The sequence below is a fragment of the Dipodomys merriami genome, unplaced genomic scaffold (assembly GCF_024711535.1).
Source record: "Dipodomys merriami isolate MVZ:Mamm:240054 unplaced genomic scaffold, mDipMer1.0.p SCAF_267, whole genome shotgun sequence".
In the NCBI taxonomy this organism is placed as follows: Eukaryota; Metazoa; Chordata; class Mammalia; order Rodentia; family Heteromyidae; genus Dipodomys; species Dipodomys merriami.
Genome location: NW_027204126.1, coordinates 1,618,823 through 1,629,103, shown reverse-complemented (window position 1 = coordinate 1,629,103; position 10,281 = coordinate 1,618,823).

Genomic DNA, 10,281 nt, shown 5'->3' with positions numbered 1-10,281 from the left:
GCATGATTTCTTTTTATCCTTTTGTGTTTTCCCCACCTATAGTTTATCCCCTGTAGTCGCTGTATTTGGTTTTGATTAACATTTGATTAATATTTAATATTTAGTCACTGTATTTGATTTTGAATAACCCTGGTTATTGTAAATATGTTGATATGAACTAGGTTAGGGAAAGGGAAAAATGGTGAGACAAAGGACAAGGGGGAGAAGACAATATGTTGGAAATAATCTTGGAGGGGCTGTTGGGAGGGAAGAAGGAGAAAAATGGGGGAAGGGATAACAAATTAGAAAAGAAATAAATTCATTACCTTATTTAGGTAACTATAATACCTCTGTACATTACCTTGACAGTAAAATTTAAATAAACAAAATAAAATAAAGAATGGATGAGAAGGGGAAACAAAGGAGGAGGCAACAATGCTTGATAAGAAATTTATTCATTATCTTGCCCATGTAATTGTAATCCCTCTGTACGGTATTTTCACAATAAAAATAAACTAAAATAAAATACATGAGAGCAGCAATACAGGATATGGGACTGGGGAAAATACTATACTAAGAGTAGAACAGATGTGGAGAGCAGAAATTTTACTTTAACATAGGAAGTAATTAACTAGCATACAGATTTTCAGCCTCATGTCAGTAACTAATCAGCAAACCAATAGAGATAAAATAGAAAACTAAACAATAAAGATGAAGACACAACTTGGACCAAAAATAACAAATGACACAATTAGGAAACAAATAACAAGCTGGTAAGTTTAAAAATATTAACTATAATTCTATTAACAGTTGTTTACATCACAATTTGTTAGAACTGTAATTCAAATCACAGTTTAGTACTATATCATTTTAATAAGTTACTTATTATTGATTTCTTAATGTTGAATCCTTAATATATAATTTTACTTTTAGCAGCTATAGAAAAGAAGAAAGTGAATCTAATTTTAATAATATAGTTCATGAATTGTATAATTGAGAAGCATTGGAATTTAAACAAATAATATATCATTACTTTTTAATTCTGTGAATTAATGTAATAATTCTAAGTGTATTCTACAATTAGCACTCATCTTAACATCAAATAATAAATTATTGCAAATGACTTTTGGTATTAAGTGGAAGGGTTCAGCACTGTGGTAAAATTCACACCACACAGTACAAGAGAGTATGACTCCTCTCATCTAGCATAAACTGTGGAAATTTGATTTCTACATGCACGTTAAATTCCTGTCTAGCTAACGTCTATAAAATTATATACAATTATATACACGAGGAGTATTTCAGATGATATATAAAAGTCATATACATTAATTATTTTTCTGCACCAAATAAATATCTATAGAGAGACTGCATTTCTGAGTAGATGATGGTTTATGTGTGCCAGATTATTCATATTAAGGCTTATTTTATATTTTTGACATTGTTTCTACAGTTGGATTTAATTTTTCATAAGGGGTTAAGTGTATTATATTGGATATATGAAAGTAAATGGAATCTTTATTCTATTAATCCTTTGCCACTTGTCTAATCCCAATATAAATTATCCATGTGTTTGAAGTAATGAAAATAACAATAGATTTTTTGTTAAAATAACAATAGATATAAGCACAATAAATCATTCTGTAGTAGACAAGTATTTTCACCTTTATTTTGATAGTTGGTCCTCTTTTACACTACAGAATATTCTTGGGAAAAAGTGCTCCAGGCTGACCACAACTGCAGAATATTATGGTTTGATCTATAATAAGATAAGGAAGGAAGGGGAACCTTTCTTCCAAAAGTCTGCTCCCAGGAATGTGATCAGTTGTATGGTGGTGACTTGGAGATGAACATTTCCAATGAACAGTCATCTTAACAAGCCATCTTGATATAACATTTCTGTAATTGGTTATAGAGGATTTTTTATGGCTTTGCAAGGATGCCAGATTGCCTCATTTTGAGACAATTTAAACAGGAATTTAGTCACCTGTTCTTTGTATCTTTAGGAGAAAAACCCATTGACTCTAAGCCAGGGGATCACAAAGGCTCAGAAAAGCTATTACCTTCAATAGTGATCCTAGACTTCTAAAAACAAAACAAAACAAAACAAAACAAAAAACACTCCAGTAAGCACAGCCAGTCAGGGCTGCTATCACAGACTACATGCAGTCAGGCCAGAAACAGAAGTTGAGAGTCATTTAGTTGATAATATATTTTTATGAGACAGACTCAAATGAGACTCCAGAGAGAGGGTCAGAAAGCCTGATGAGAGGGACTAAAATGGATCACACGAAGATTGGAAAGTAGAATTGCTTGTAGAACAAATAAATCATAGAAAGCCTGTGCATGTAAGAACAAGACAGCAGACCAAATTCCAGAAATGCACATTATCTTAGAGGTCAAATTAATGAATTATCAATGGAAATCTTTGAAATCTTAAATATTTGACCACATGTGGGAGAAGGACAATTGCTGAAGAGAAAGAAAATATCATCAGTCTGTTAGGAGGTCCAGTATCACATTAGGAATTAATAAAGCACAGATTTGTAATAAAAAGAGAAAACAATTATTCCAACTGAGGGGTTCATTTGTTTTGATGTAACAGTTCTTGATTTAGGTGCTAGCAATTAACATACAATTGATCCAGTCCCACAGCTGAGTTGATATTGACTGCAGTATTCCTACATAAAGGGAAAGAGAAACTTTACAAATATCTGATGAAATGAGTTGAGGATGAAGTGTTCTAATAGTGATATCTGAGGTTTAGACACAGGTGAAGAGGTGGATTTTCTTTTCTAAAATTCCCCCATTTTTATCCTGGTGCCAGTGGCTCACAACTGTAATCCTAGCTACTCAGGAAGCTGAGGACTGTGGTTCAAAGCCCCCTGGGCAGGAAAGTCCCTGAGACTCATATCTCCATTTAACCACAGGAAAACCAGAAGTTGCACTGTGGCTCAAGAGGTAGAGAACTCACCTTGAGTTGAAGAGCTCAGGGACAGTGCCCAAGCCCAGACTTCAAGCCCTTCAGACTAACAACAAAAAAATCTCCCTTTTCTTGGACTGCCTACCTCTTTTCCTAACATTCAACAAAGAAGCCTTTTTATCACCCACAACATTTAAGTCCTATCCTAGCTACTGCAAATAGAATGATTTGGTTTCTCATGTCAAAAGTTCATATTTGAAGAAACAAATAACAGCAGTGGTAACGTTTTGCAAGTCCTTGAACTCTGGGCCTGTGTTATGCAGGTAGCTTTCATGTGAGATTGTTTGTTATTTATTGAATTACTGCCGATGAGGGGAATTACTGGGTCTTAAGGGAGATCTATATTTAGTCTTTTCAGGAAACTCTGTATTGCATTCCACAGTGGATGAACAAGTGTAATTTCCCACCAACAGTGTAATAGAGTTCCCAATTGGCTACATCCATGTCAACATTTGCTATTGTTAGCTTTCTTGATAATGGCCATTCTAACTGGGACGAGATAGAATCAGTCTTGTTTATTTGTAGATTTGTAGGCACCTTCTAGCTACCATAAATGAATGAATCCATGAAACTTATATTGCTCTGAGTCTGCATTCCGTTCTTTTTGCTCTTAGTATAATTTTACCAAGCCTTGCATTTTCCTTAAGACTGGTGAAAAGTCATCCTTTCTGATGGGTGAATAGAATTCCTCTCTCTCTCTCTCTCTCTCTCTCTCTCTCTCTCTCTCTCTCTCTCTCTCTCTCTCTCTCTCTCTCTCTCTCTCTCTCTCTCTCTCTCTCTCTCTCTCTCTGTGTGTGTGTGTGTGTAAGACCACTATAGGCCCATGAGTTCATTTCTAAGCCTTCTGTTTCATCTGTAATTTTTTAATTCCGTATTAAATTTGGATTGCTTTCTTTATTGTATTGAAGTATATAGTTGGGATTTTGATGAGTATTGCATTGTCAATTGTTTGGGGGCAGTATTGCAGTTTCTTCAAGTAAATTCTTCCAACCAGGAGCATTAAAAGATTTTCCATTTCCTTGAGTCTCCTTCAATTTCCCTTTTTAGATTTTTAAAGTTTTCACAGTAGAGGTCCTTCACATTTTTAATTAAATTAATTAATTCCTGTTGTTGTTTTGTTTAGTTTAGATTTGATTTGATTTTGAAACTAATACATATGAGGTTGTTTTTTGGATTTCAGCCTGGATCTTCCCATTGTTGGTAACACAGAAAAACTACTGACTCTTGTGGTTTTATACCCTGATGCTTTGCTGAAGGCTAGTGTCACCTTTAGTAACTTGGAGGAGGAAGCTATAGAGTCCTTTAAATACAGGAACATTTCATCTGTAAAAAAGGGATAGTTTTACTTCTGCCCTATTTGGATCCCCTTTATGTTTTTCTCTTGCCTATTGCTCTTGCTAGAAAGTCCACTACCATATTGAAGAGTAGTGCAGAGAGTGGACATCCTTGTCTCATTCCTGATGTTAATGTCTCCGTGCTTCCACGGTTAGGTAAATGCTAATTATCTCTGTCATATATGTGTGTGTGTGTGTGTGTGTGTGTGTGTGTGTGTGTGTGTGTGTGTGTGATATGTGTTTCATATATATATATATGTGTGTGTGAGTCATATATGTGTATGTGTGTGAGTGTGTGTGTGTATTATATTGAGGAATGTTCCATGCATTCCTAGCTTCTCAGACCTTTTAATCATAAAGGGGTATTGGAGCTTGTTAAAAGCTATTACTACATCCCTATAGACGATCATGTGTTTCTTGTCCCTGCTTCTGCTGATGGTTTGTATTATGATTATTGACAAGAATATTCAATCCAATTGTATCCTAGGGTGAATCCTATTTGATCATACAATATTATTTTTTGTTAGTTGCTGAAATTAGTTGGTGAGAATTTTATTAAGAAGTTCTGCATAATTGCTTATCAAAGAGTTGGGTTCATAGTTCTCTTTCTTTGGTGAGTCCCTATGTGATTTGAGGAAGAGTCTAATTCTAGCTTCATAGAATGTGTTTGATAATTCCATTTCCCTTTCTATCCATTGAAGAGTTACATCTGTGTATTGTAAGTTCTTTGCAGGCCTTAATTTCATGGTAAATTCATTGAGGCCTAGATTTTTCTGGAATGCGAAGTGGTTTACTAACATTTCATTTTCATTTCTTCTTATGTGTTACTTCTTGCTTCAGATCCAGTATAGGAAAGCATCAATTTCTCCAAGATTCTCCAGGTGATTGACGTAAGATTTTCAAAGTACTCTCTTATAACTTCTCAATTTTGCTTATATCTGTTGTGTTGTCTCATTTTTGTCTCTGATTTTCTGTATTTGGATGAGTTCTCTTTTTGTTTTGTTTTTTTATTATGAAGGTGATATACAGAGAGATGGGTTACAGTTACATAAGTAATGAGTACATTTTTAACAGTGTTACCCCTTCCTGATTTTTTCGTGCTTCCCCCAACCCTGACATCGCACTCCCACAAAATTGTAAAGCTTATTTCTAACATAGCGTCTAGTGAATATCACTGTTGCTTTAGTTAATCTTTGTCGACCATTTCTGTGATTTCCCTTCCCTTCCCCAAATCAGATTAACTTATGTATAAGACAAAGGGTACAGAAATCAAAAACAGTAACTACAGGGAATAAACCAAAGGGTAAAAACTAAATAGAAATAACTAAAAACAGTTCACTATACAATCATCTTGTATCCATTTCTTGGAGCTCATTTCGATAAGCATCATTTTATGGTGATATGCATATTGCTATTGAGCTATTGGGAATATCCTAGACATATACTAGTTTTTCCAAATGAGTCAAAATATGTAGCCTATGATTCTTTGGGTCTGGCTTGTTTGAATTATTATGTTTCCAAATGATTTCATTTCCTTACAAATGGGGCAATTTCATTCATTCTGATGAAAGCATAGAATTTTCTTGTGAATATATATGACATTTTCTTGATCCATCATTGCTGGGTCATCGGGGAGCTCTAGTGAGGAACCTTTATACTTTTTTTTACAGAGTATTTGAACAAGTTTACATTTCCACCAATAGTGAGTGTAGTAATGTTCCTTTTTGGCCATATCCCCACCAGCCCAGCATCTGATATTATTAGTTTTCTTCGTAATGGTCAATCAAACTGGGGTGAGGTGGAATCTCAATTTTGCTTTGGTTTGCATTTTTTTATGGCCAGAAATGTTGCATATTTTTCATGTATCTATTGGCCATTCATATTTCTTCTTCAGAGAGGTCTCTCCTTAAATCTTAAGCCCACTTATATTATGAGGGTTGTTGTTTCTATGAGGATTTGTTTTTTTGGGGGGGTTAACTTTCGGAGCTCTAAGAATATTTGAGATTGAGGTCATTGTATGTTGCAGAGCAACTAAAGACCTTCTCCCAATCTGTGTGTTTTTACTTATCTTTCTATCTATATAAGGTCTCTTTTAAGTCAGATTTGATAAGCGTCTTTCAAGTCTGTTAATTTATTGAAAGGACCAGCTCTGTTTTGTTGATCTTTCTATGTTTTATTTTGTCTTTATTTAGTTATTTCTGACTTAATTTTTTCATTTGTTTCCGCCCACTTAGGTTTGGACTTGTTCCTCTCTTCAAAGAGCTTTAGGTACATAACAAAAATACTGATTTGAGATTTCCCCAATTGCTTGATGTAGGCATTCAAAGCTATAAATTTTTCTGTAAGTACTGCATTTAATATGTCCCAGAGGAGCTGGTATTTTGTGTGTTCATTTTTGTTAAATTCCAGAAACTTTCAGATTTCTATGCTAATCTCTTCAGTGTCCTACTGGTCATTCAGCAATATGTTGTTCAGTCTTCATGGGTTTGACAATTATTTTTGCTTTAGCTGTTTAATTGTAAGTTTATTCTGCTGTGGTCTGACAAGGTATGGGAATTCAATTAATTTTTCTTTCAATTTGGACAGAATTTCTGTGTGACATAGGATAGGTTGTATTTTGGAGAATCTTCCATGACCTGCTGCAAAGAATGTATATACTGACACTGAGTGTATATTCTGTAGATGTCTCTTAGGGCTAGGTGGTCAATGCAATTATTTAGGTCTTCAGTTTCTTGGTTGAGTTTCTCTTGAATAACCAATCCATGCATGACAATGATGGGTTGAGATGTGTTTAAAGGTTATGTAGTATTTGGTTCATGATGTGGGGTGCTCCAGGATTCAGGGCAATGATATTAAACTTGATATATCCTCCTAATGGACAGCTGCCTTTATCAATATGTAATGTCTCTTCCTACTAATTTTAATTTGAATTCTATATTATTTTATGTTAGTAATTCTACTGTGGACTGTTTATGCTGTCCATTTGCTTGAAAATTTTCCTTCCAGCCTTTCAGTTTGAGTATGTGTTTGTTTTTGTCAATGAAATGTATCTCTAGTGGAAACTGGATGGATGTGTCTTGTTTTTTGAAACTACTATCTAATCTGTGTTTTCTTTTTTTTTGGGGGGAGTCCAGTTGTGGGGCCTAAACTCTGGGCCTGGGCGCTGTCCCTCAGCTCTTCAGTTCAAGGCTAGTGCTCTACCACTTGAGCCACAGCACCACTTCTGACTTTTTTTTCTTCTGCTTATGTGGTGTTGGGGAATCGAACCCAGGGCCTCAGGCATGCAAGGCAAGCACTCTACCACTGAGCCACCTTCCCAGCCCCTAATCTGTGTTTTCTAATTGGAAATTTATGTCCATTGATATTGAGAGTTGAGGCTTGGAAATATCTAATAATTCCTGCTATTTCATACACCTGCTGTTAGGAGCTGTGCCTCATCTATTCTTATTATATTTACTTTTTTCTCTGGTAGGGAGCATTTTATATAACCAGTTGCTGTTCTTCTTGACCTTCTCTATGTAGGATATATTTGATTAATTTCAATCTTGCCGATTTGGTGGAGATAAATTGTTTCAAGTTCTCTTTGTCATGAAATATTTTTATATATCCTTTAAATGTAAAGGAGAGATTTGCTTGGGACAATATTCACGGTTGGTAGTTGTTTGCCTTTAACGTTTGCCATATATCATGCCAGGCTCTCCTTTTTACCATATCGGCTAAGAAATCATTATTTATTCTGAATGTATATCCTTTATAAATAATCAGTCTTTTCTCCTGGCAGCTTTAAGAATCCTTTCCTTGATCTCTTATGATCCTCTAATGGATTATGATGTGGTGGTGGGTTGTTCTGTTCTGGTATTCTCTGGTTTTCTAAAGGCTTCTCTTCTCTGAATGAGCCTATCTCTTTGGATGTTTGGCATGTTCTCTGCTTGAATTCTGTAATATGTTTCCCATCCATTTTGTTTCCTGCTCTTCTCCTTCTTGATACCTATCTCCCCCAAGTTTGATCTTCTAACTGAATCTGGAACTTCCAGCAAGACCGTTTCTTATTTCTTGGATTTGTTCTAAATTATTATCTCCTCTTTTCTATTAGACCTAGTCTGTCTTTGACGCCCAACATTATCTTCTATGTCATCTTTTCGCTGTAGAGACTTTCTATTTGGTTTTGGATTTCTCTGTCTCCTAATTGGTCATTTTTAGGGCTTCTATCTTTATTAAAGCTTTGTTTTAGGTCTTGTGTGGACTTTGTTTACATCTTTTCTTTGGGTAGGGGCACTGGAGGGGTTGGTTTTTTAGCTGTATCTTCTCTCATACCTTTTAACTAGGTATCTATTTTTTTTTCCTTGGACTCCTTTGACTTCTCAGAATTTATTTATTTTCTGTTTGTAGTCTACATGAATTATTTTGCTAATCTTTGGTTGGTCTCATCTTGTTCACAAATTTCCTTGTGGAGGTTTTGTATCTTTTCGTTAATCACATTTTTCAGCATTACTTTTAATGTATTTTGAATACTATCTTCTAGGTCCTTAACTGTCTGTTCTAATGTCTGGTCATTTCCTGTGTGAAGTATACTACCTTGGCATCAGTTTTCTTGTATTTTTCTGATTTGTTTTGTCCATTTGGAGGATTTATTGGCTTTCATTTGGGGGATCTATGATCTTAACAGGTGACTCTCTATGTTCTTGGTTGATTTGCCAGGTGTTGGTTTGGTCTTCTGTTGTGATTTGTTTTTCTAGACTTAGGTTTTTGTCTAGACCGTTAAGTATAGGATTAGAGATCATTTGTGGTGAAATGTTGTCATGTTAATACTTGTGGTTCCAAAGACATTTCGAACTGTCCAGTGGTAAGGTGAATTGTGTCTGTGTTTGGATGTGGCTGTCTCTGTTCCTGCTTTTTTCCCATGTGGCCCTTTTATTTCCACAGTGCAGCTGTGCTTTTTTTTCACAGCAGTCACCTGCCTGGCTAGGTAACTTATCATACATTTCTGTTTCCTTGTGAAAACAGTATAAAAATCTTCTTTTGAATTATATATCTATATATAATTATACCTGACTTGGTTTGACCTGCTAGAAGTGGAGTACCTGCTAGGACTCTAAATCTCTGTTTCATTAGCTAGAGCTAGGGTAATTTTTTGTTGTTATTCTGCCATTGTTTTTCCACTTCCTCAGGTTTATTTTTGATATTGTGGCTTTTTTCACATAATTTAGGATTTGTGATGGTTGTATCCGGTTATTTTTGTGTTTCGGTTTGTGTTACTTTGAAATAGTGATTTCAGGCTTCTATGAAGAGACAGTAATAATATGAAATGTATGTTATTACATTGAAAGAAAGAGAGCAGACATTTTAACCTTTTGCTACAAGTAAATTAATATTAAGCAAAACTAAGGAAAATAATTACTTATTTACTCTTTAGTGGATGAGTATAGTACTCTTGGATATCTTGGAGGAAAAGATTTTAGACTCATTACAACTGATTCCTTACATTGAAATTATAGGCTAACCATTCTTTTTCAGAAGACAAAAGCTTCAGTTATTTCATATTAGTATTATAAAATCATAATACCTGCATATTGGTTTGTTTTCATCTGCAATTTTCAATTCCATTCTTAATCCATTAGTATCTAGGGCTTTGAATGACCAATTCCTTAAAATACATATATTTCTTATATTGTGATGTAAATCTCAGTAATACAAATATGAATTCATCTCTCCGTCGCATCTTGAGCTACATTCATATGTAATTTACGCAGTCTCAAGCATGAAACATATTTTACTCTTTTCTATGTTTTAATCAATATATCCCTTCTCTTTAGAAATATGTTCTCATATTTTTCTAGAAATATGTCTTTCATCTTTCTCATGTTTCTCATCATATTGCTCCAGTGAACATCATGTGTTTTCAGTACTTTAATTGAAATAAATATAAAGTTTTGAACATGAAGACACCCTCCCATTATCACTTTAAAGTAAAACTTTGGGGACTAT